The sequence below is a fragment of the Pteropus alecto genome, unplaced genomic scaffold, assembly GCF_000325575.1.
Source record: "Pteropus alecto unplaced genomic scaffold, ASM32557v1 scaffold13, whole genome shotgun sequence".
NCBI classification, from domain to species: domain Eukaryota; kingdom Metazoa; phylum Chordata; class Mammalia; order Chiroptera; family Pteropodidae; genus Pteropus; species Pteropus alecto.
The window spans coordinates 8792118-8799139 of NW_006434373.1; the positions used below are offsets into that span (position 1 = coordinate 8792118).

Consider the following 7022-nt stretch of genomic DNA (forward strand, 5'->3'; position numbering starts at 1 on the left):
TCCCGCCTTTCACTAAGGAAAAGAGCTTCTTCTAATGAATGTGGTTTTCCATGTCCATCCACCACAGGCCATTAACTGTGGCACTTCTGGCTATCCCAACTTGTAAGACTTTGCCAGTAGGACCTTGAATTTGCTGAGGCTGGTTGCATGTTGCTTCGTCTGTGGAGCTGTGTAAGAGAGGGCGTGACATTTGACTGACTTATGAATTATTTTTCTAAGTATATTTTCTTTCCCTGATTTTCATGTTTGCCACTATTCTGGGAATTTAAATTCTTCTTTCAACACATGGCGTAGGCTTTTATTTGATTCTTGTCAATAGAATGAAATGTTATTTTCTGAGTATTAAAATGTCTACTTATCTCATTTCTAGCAAATGATTTCTTAACACATACAAATAATTTTTGGCTAGTAATAAATTGAAGTATTCTCTTCACAATGGATGTAACACTGATGTTGATCTTGGAAATTTCTGTAAAGGACTCATTCCTGTTTCCCTTAGAACAGAAATGTCCTGCTATGAAGGTTTTATGAGTGCTTTGTTTTTCTCCCTTGGAAGGAAATAACAGTAAAATAGTGTCTTTTTTTAAAATCTTAGAATTCTAGTGCTTTAATGTCATCTTGAGAGACCAGCAATTTTTCTCCTCTGGAACTTGGTGGTTAGCCCATGAAGTTTTAAATTGCCATTGGCTTAAGAATGTTTATAATCCCATTTTGCATTGATATTACTGAAATATTTTGTATTTATAATATTGTGTGATGTGATGATTAAAACACTCTAATAAAATTTGCTAGTGAATCCATTTCTTTACAGGTTACCTCAACCCTGTTATGTAATTATGATGGTCCCCATTTTAAAGATGAGGAAATGGGGCTTGGGAAGATTTAAGTGACTTCTTTGAGGTCACCTGTCTGGCAGGTGGTGCAACCTTTTAGTGCATTTTGTCTAGTTCAATGGTTATTATTTTCCTAAACTGCATTTTGCTTTCCCTCCAAGCTATACTGAGAACCTAGAATGAGTCATGTCATAGATTTTGGCTTTGTATTGAAAGACTGACATAGCACCTGAGAATACTGTGTATCTCCAAGTGATGTGAATACCCCTTTCTTTTCCTGCCAAGCTTGTGTAGACTTCATGGTTTCTCTTCCTCCTACCACTTAACTTCATGCTCCATTTAGTCTCTTGACTCCTGTCTGTAAATATTCTTCTTCTCACCTCATCTCCTCTTGTGCCTTCAGTTTGCATATCTGGGCCTTTGGGGAACGCACACCTCCATCTCTGACTTTTAGCCCCGTCTTTCCAATGGCTCTAAGAACTTGGACATTACAATGTCAATTCACACTCAAATCGTGAATAAGAACATCGCTTTAAGAAAAGGAGGCATGTGTCTAAAATAATGTAATAACCTCCCTATTACCTTTCTACTCAGAAATAAAAAGAATTGATCAACATGTGTTGAATACTGTATATATAATCCTGTGCTTGAAAAAAAGAGTATGAGATGAATCAGAAATTCAGTTTGCCTTTGAAAGGCATATCATCTCAAGAAGGATACAAAATGTTATAATCAGAATAATATGAATAGCCTTAACATACCCACATGGTAGCATGGATTATAAATAGTTGCTAGCCATGGGGAAAGGGCTTAGGGCTAATAGAAATGTGTGTCAGATTAATACAGATATTGGGACCAAATATCACATAACTAGAAAGTTTCCACGCTTGGGGACTGAAGATGATTTTTATTTGAGAGCACTGACTGTTTAAGAGAGCTATTTTTTCTTTCTTTTCCTTTCCTTTTCTCCTTTCTTCTTTCCTTCCTTCCTCTTTCCTTCCTTCTTCTTTACTTCCTTTTTAAATTATGGTTGACTTCAGTATCATTTTATATTAATTTTAGGTGTATAGCATAGTGGTTAGACATTTATATAATTTGCAGAGTGATCCCCCGCTAAGTCTAGTACACACCTGGCACCATACATAGTTATTACAGTGTTATCGATATTCCCTATGCTCTATTTTATATCCCCGTGACTATTTTGTAACTACAAATTTGTAACTTTTAAATCTTTTTGCCTTTTTTAACCAGTCCCTCAATCCCTAGCTTCCTGAGAGTTCTTTTTACCTTTTTTGGAATTCCTAACCAATTTGCCTGAAAAATGTGTTGCATTTATATTTTATTTTTAAGAACTACAAAGGAAAAAAAGACTGTTTTAAATAGCTGGAATCAAATCAACAAATGTTAAGTGCATGTGTTATATTATCAGTCAGTCTAACTCAACACACAAGGGACGCTGATGCACCCAGACGCATGGAGTAGGACGACCCTGTGTGATGCCCCTTTCCTGCTTTGTGGTTCCTCAGCATTATTTCTGTGCAGCTGGACCAGAGGAGTAAGAGCAATTAACCTGTCAGTGTCTCCCAGTTTTAGTGCATTATAATTTGCATATGAACCAAAAACGAGTAAATTGTGAAAATTTCAACTTAATTTTTCTAGCAGAGTGAATAGTGATGTGCTTCTCCTTCACAGAATGTGGGTGGTGACATTCAGTTTTCCCCAAAAGAGTATATCTGTTTTCTACTCCTTTATTTATAGGTAATCCGTTTTTTCAGGATTAATGGGAACTCTTCAGGCTGATGAGTAAAATAATCTTTTCATACCAAATATGAACAAGGCAGGCAAGAGAGAATATCTAGAACAGGCTCTCTCATCCTTGACACTATTGACATTTTGGGCTGAATAATCCTTTGTTAGAGGACTGTCCTATGCATTGTTGGACGCATCCCTGGTCTCTACAGACTTGTTGCCAGTAGCAGTCCCCAAATTGTGACAGTCAAAAGTGTCTCCAGTAGTAGCCAAATGGTCTCTGGTGGAAAAGGGGGAAAAGCCACTTCTAGTTGAGAATCTCTGATAAAGAAACATGAATTGTAAATAATGAACTTAATAACAACTTAGTGGGAAGACACCATTCCGGATAGTTACCTGGCTTCAGGGAGCGCTGAGAGCTGAAACTAAATGATATTCAGTGAGTAGGACTCTAAAGAATGAACTTAGTGAACTTAGTGGGCATTTTTGTAATGTTTCTGTTTGAGGACCAGTTTGCTCCCATTGTTTCATAGAAGACTGACTCTAATGACATCCCTAGGAAAGAAAATCTAACTTTTTTAAAAAGCTTCTAAATCTTAAATGGTATGTCAGAAATTCAACTTAAAAATAAAAAGGGGAGGAGATTACGAAAGTACAAACTTGTAAAGTAACTTGCAGGGATGTGATGTACACCACAAGGAATGTAGTCAGTAATAGCAGTAACTACTATGGTGACAGATGTTTCCTAAACTTGTGTCGATCACTTCATAAGGTGTATAAACGTTGTGCACTTGAAACTAATATGATATTGTATGTCAACTATTTGTACAAATAATTAAAAAATAGTTTTAAAAATAATAAAAGATAATGCAATGACTCTCAAGCTTTGCTTCAAAAGAAACAGAACCTTTTCTAATACTTCATTATTTGGTTAAAAATAATTAATGGGCAAGAAAGAGAATGAATGGGCAAATGAAGAAAGTAGAAGAGCATTCCCCAGGAGACAGTGATAAGGCAATATTGTTAATCTTGCTTTTGAAGATTACTTGTTGAGTAACAGATGCTGTTGAAGTTTCTTGTTGAGTAAAATTTGGAAGTTATGCATTGCACTTCAAGACAGTGAAAGCAAAGGTTAGGTCAAGGCTAAGGACCTCTCTGCAGTTAGGGACTCAACACTTGTTTCTCTACTGGGCACTCATTTCAGGGGCATCTTGTCTCCAGGCCCTGACTCCCCAGTAATGATCCGAATTCTCACAGGTAGGCTTTCTCAGTCAAAAGATAGCATCGCCAGTCTTCTCTCTTCTCCGAGACTGTGGCGTTCTAAACAATGTCTATTGGTACCATAGACTTAATTGCCTTCTAATTAAAGGAGATGGGAGGAATTATGAGCTATTCTTTCTTAGAACAATCTAAAGAAGCTTGGCTACCTGCAGACTGATTCAGCGCCTCCAATATAGAGAGAGGAGTGTTCTTGGGGTTGATTTGACTGTCTGGCAGGCAGAAACAGATGCTGTTGAAGTTACTTGTTGGGGAAGGAGAGAAAAGAATGATTCCATTTAAAGCGTTGAGTCAGTTTCTTCTCACTCATCAATGCAACCTTTCTGATTTATTGCTTTTTTCATTAACATTGACAACAACAATAATTATTGAATATGTACACTAGTTCATGTCTTCCAGTGAACTGTCTCTTTTAGTCCTTGATTTGTTGGTAGCTGCTCCAATAGATTTTTGTTTTAGGTGAGGCAACTCTTGATTGACTTCACAGATTGTAAGGACCTTGTCAGTTTACAATTCCTTAATTAAAAAAATTTTTTTTTGCCTACAGCACCTGGTCTTCCTAGGTGGTCTCCCATCCAAGTACTAACCAGGCCTGACCCTGCTTAGCTTCTGTGATCAGATGAGATCGGGCTTGTTCAGGGTGGCATGGCCGTAGACTCCAATAGATTCTTAACGTTGATGTTACTTGATAAATCTATTAACATACCCCTAAAAATCAACTTGACATTGATTATGTATATATGCTCCATGACATTTCTTTCACCTACCATTTCAGTGTATTTTGATTCCATTCCTAGCTTTGTCACTGGCTGAGAATGCAAAGTGCTTTGAGAACTACAAGTGAAAGGAATGGTCTAGGAGGAATGATGTTATTTTCTAAGCACAAGTTTCTTAATACTTTTATGTATATTTTTTCCCGGTGTGAATTACTGTATTAACATGTGATACTGAATGCCACACATTCCTTTAATTGAAAATAAGTAAAGCTCTGTTAATATTGATGCTATCTGTAAAACAAAAAGACAAGTGATGGCAGAATTCCTTGGGAATTCTGGGTGAACGCTGGCTGCAGGCATGAATCGCCTGTTTAGCAAGCTGCTTTCAAGATCTTTTCTAAGAAATCTCCATCTTTGTCACTATTTCATTCAAGGTGTTGAATAATTTTAAAAGTGGCAGTTGCAACAATATGTAAAAAAAGCTGATACCTGGCAGCATTCAGCTTATTTTTCTGTCCCTTTTGTGAAAAACTACGAGTATTTCTCACTGTGAGGGGAAGTGGAGTTTCAGACTTGATATGGATTTAGTTGCAGCAGACTGCCTAGTTGGAATGAAGACTCCTACCTGAGCAAAGCTTTTTGCAAGATTTACTTGGCAGTATTGCTTCAAGTTACACTAATATGTGTTGAGCTACCTATACTTTTCAGGGCCCCTGCTCATTTTGAAGAGGAAGGTATTTTTCTTCCTCATGATCAGTCTTGTAATTAGCTCTTGTCAATCTGATAATGTCAGAATCCTTCCCTGATTTCTTCATTCAATGCATATTTTCAACGCTGCGCTCAGAGAAAGTGACTTGTAGCTATAAAGCAGTCAAGAGAAAGAGAAGGAAAATAAGGCTTGTGACCTCAGGAAGCTTAAAGTTCCGGTAGTAGAGAAAAGCACATGCAGGAATAACCCCAGTATCCAGAGGAGAGTGCTGCCCGTGGAGCGTGGAGCGCAGTGCCAGCAGAGTTCTGAGAGGGGGATCCAGGCTCAGGGATACTTTACGTTCCCTTCAGTAAGTTTCTGGGGTAATTTATTTCAGACTGACTGTGTGCAGTGAATTTGTGTGATGCTTTAGGTTGAGACTCTCCTTCCATTTGCTTCTGGCTTAGGAAACAGGTTGACCTACATTAGTGGTTAAAAAAAAACAAAACACATGATAAATAAACAACAGTAGTTTGGGAGGAGTCCTTTGCTGAGAAGAAAGTCAGGGGGAACTGGTGTGCAATAAAACACACAAAGGCTGACTTTTTGGGAAGGCCCAATATGGACCCTGTTAGGGAATTGGAATTGGGGCCATCTGCCCACTCCCTGCTATCCTCCAATAAGAGAAAACCTGTAAATGAAGGGGTCCTAAAATACTCCCTCTGAAAATATCTGAATAATTGTGAAAGGGAAATTTAAACAAAATCAGAGCACGTGAGTTAACAGAACAGGAATTAAGGAGCGAAATAAGGAAAATAGGGCAAAATTACATGCATGTCAAACTGGACTAAGAAACATTAATAACAGAAGTAAGTCTAAAAATTGAAGGCTGTTTTTGAAAATTAGTTTAATACGCAGTCTCCAGCTGCTGGCCACCGCCTGAGAGGCTTCTCTCCCAGCTCCTCAGCTCCATTTGGTAAATTATTCTGGGGTAAGAACAGAGTCCTGTGTAACATTGCTGATCCTGAAGTCTTTTGGTATTAGAGTTTAAAAGAGCAACAAAATTTCATTGGAATATTATTGAATGAAATTAAATTTTCAAGTAGACTTCTGAACTAAGCTTTGTCTGGGCCCAACAGGTGGCTGGCATACAGGGGTCCAGCATGGGTTTGCTGCATACAAATGACAGAAGAGGTACTAAGCAGGGCAAACGTGCCTACTCTGTGTGTGTGTGTGTGTGTGTGTGTGTGTGTGTGTGTGCGTGTGTGTGTTAATTCTAACTTCAAAAAATTTCTGAAGCAATTGGACCAAAAATCTGATTAAGTTCAAGCGAAAATGGCAGACACCATAACAATCTTGGGAAATCATTTAAAGACGTCATATTAGCATATAAATTCTGATTAGCATGAGGGAAACAAACAGGTTTGCAGTAGGTCAAGGCATTCTTTAAAATGTTTCATTAGCTGAGGCGGGGGGCGGGGTGAATCCCATGCACATCGTTTATATGTAATTATTTTTTGAGAAATAATTAGATATAAAGATCTAAGAGACTTAAAATGTGTTGTTAATTCATCCTTTTCCCCATAAAGCTTTTTTGTTCACTCTGTCTTTTCTGTTGGCAAAATAATGAGTGATTTTTACATAGCTCACTTTTGCATTATAATTATAACTTTGTTTTTTTGTTTGTTTGTTTGTTTTACTGAGAATACTGGTCTTTAAACGGAGAGATAGAGAGATGGAGATGAAAAAGGAAGGAAG

At 37.7% G+C, this 7022-nt stretch overlaps 1 protein-coding gene and 1 pseudogene across 5 annotated transcripts in view; one reads left to right on the forward strand and one right to left on the reverse strand.

Annotated features, from left to right (window-relative positions):
* The window catches only part of FGF14 (fibroblast growth factor 14), a 565286-nt gene that overhangs the window by 162700 nt on the left and 395564 nt on the right, over positions 1-7022 (forward strand). The gene's annotated exons all lie outside the window — the stretch shown is intronic.
* On the reverse strand, positions 4399-4517 carry LOC112477798 (annotated as a pseudogene).